The sequence below is a fragment of the Salvelinus fontinalis genome, chromosome 8 (genome assembly GCF_029448725.1).
Source record: "Salvelinus fontinalis isolate EN_2023a chromosome 8, ASM2944872v1, whole genome shotgun sequence".
NCBI lineage: Eukaryota > Metazoa > Chordata > Actinopteri > Salmoniformes > Salmonidae > Salvelinus > Salvelinus fontinalis.
In genome coordinates, this window is record NC_074672.1 from 27,720,112 (window position 1) to 27,721,912 (window position 1,801).

A 1,801-nucleotide genomic window follows, 5' to 3' on the forward strand; every position below is an offset into this window, starting at 1 on the left:
TAGTGTTGAGACTATAGGGTAGATAAAGAGTAGTGTTGAGACTGGAGATAAAGAGTAGTGTTGAGACTGTAGATAAAGAGTCGTGTTGAGACTGTGGTGTAGATAAAGAGTAGTGTTGAGACTGTAGTGTAGATAAAGAGTAGTGTTGAGACTGTAGATAAGAGTAGTGTTGAGACTGTAGATAAAGAGTAGTGTTGAGACTATAGTTTAGATAAAGAGTAGTGTTGAGACTGTAGATAAAGAGTAGTGTTGAGACTATAGTGTAGATAAATAGTAGTGTTGAGACTGTAGATAAATAGTAGTGTTGAGACTATAGTGTAGGTAAAGAGTAGTGTTGAGACTGTAGATAAAGAGTAGTGTTGAGACTGAGATAAAGAGTAGTGTTGAGACTGTAGAAAAAGAGTACTGTTGAAACCAGTGGGTAGATAAAGAGTAGTGTTGAGACTGTAGATAAAGAGTAGTGTAGATTAAGAGTAGTGTTGAAACGAGTGGGTAGATAAAGAGTAGTGTTGAGAATGCAGATAAAGAGTAGTGTTGAGACTGTAGACAAAGAGTAGTGTTGAGACTGTAGATAAAGAGTAGTGTTGAGACTGCAGATAAAGATTAGTGTTGAAACTATAGTGTAGATAAAGAGTAGTGTTGAGACTATAGGGTAGATTAAGAGTAGTGTTGAGACTGTAGATAAAGAGTAGTGTTGAGACTGTAGATAAAGAGTAGTGTTGAGACTGTAGATAAAGAGTAGTGTTGAGACTGTAGATAAAGAGTAGTGTTGAGTCTGTAGTGTAGATAAAGAGTAGTGTTGAGACTGTAGATAAAGAGTAGTGTTGAGACTGTAGTGTAGATAAAGAGTAGAGTTGAGACTGTAGTGTAGATAAAGAGTAGTGTTGAGACTGTAGATAAATAGTAGTGTTGAGACTGAAGATAAAGAGTAGTGTTGAGACTGTAGATAAAGAGTAGTGTTGAGACTGTAGATAAAGAGTAGTGTTGAGACTGGAGATAAAGAGTAGTGTTGCGACTGTAGTGTAGATAAAGAGTAGTGTTGAGACTGTAGTGTAGATAAAGAGTAGTGTTGAGACTGTAGATAAAGAGTAGTGTTGAGACTGTAGATACAGAGTAGTGTTGAGACTGTAGATAAAGAGTAGTGTTGAGACTGTAGATAAAGAGTAATTATGAGACCGTAGATAAAGAGTAGTGTTGAGACTATAGTGTAGATAAAGAGTAGTGTTGAAACTAGTGGGTAGATGAAGAGTAGTGTTGAGACTGCAGATAAAGAGTGGTGTTGAGACTGTAGATGAAGAGTAGTGTTGAAACTAGTGGGTAGATTAAGAGTAGTGTTGAGACTGTAGATAAAGAGTAGTGTTGAGACTATAGTGTAGATAAAGAGTAGTTTTGAGACTATAGGGTAGATAAAGAGTAGTGTTGAGACTGGAGATAAAGAGTAGTGTTGAGACTGTAGATAAAGAGTGGTGTTGAGACTGTAGATAAAGAGTAGTGTTGAAACTAGTGGGTAGATTAAGAGTAGTGTTGAGACTGTAGATAAAGAGTAGTGTTGAGACTATAGTGTAGATAAAGAGTAGTGTTGAGACTATAGGGTAGATAAAGAGTAGTGTTGAGACTGGAGATAAAGAGTAGTGTTGAGACTGTAGATAAAGAGTCGTGTTGAGACTGTGGTGTAGATAAAGAGTAGTGTTGAGACTGTAGTGTAGATAAAGAGTAGTGTTGAGACTGTAGATAAGAGTAGTGTTGAGACTGTAGATAAAGAGTAGTGTTGAGACTATAGTTTAGATAAAGAGTAGTGTTG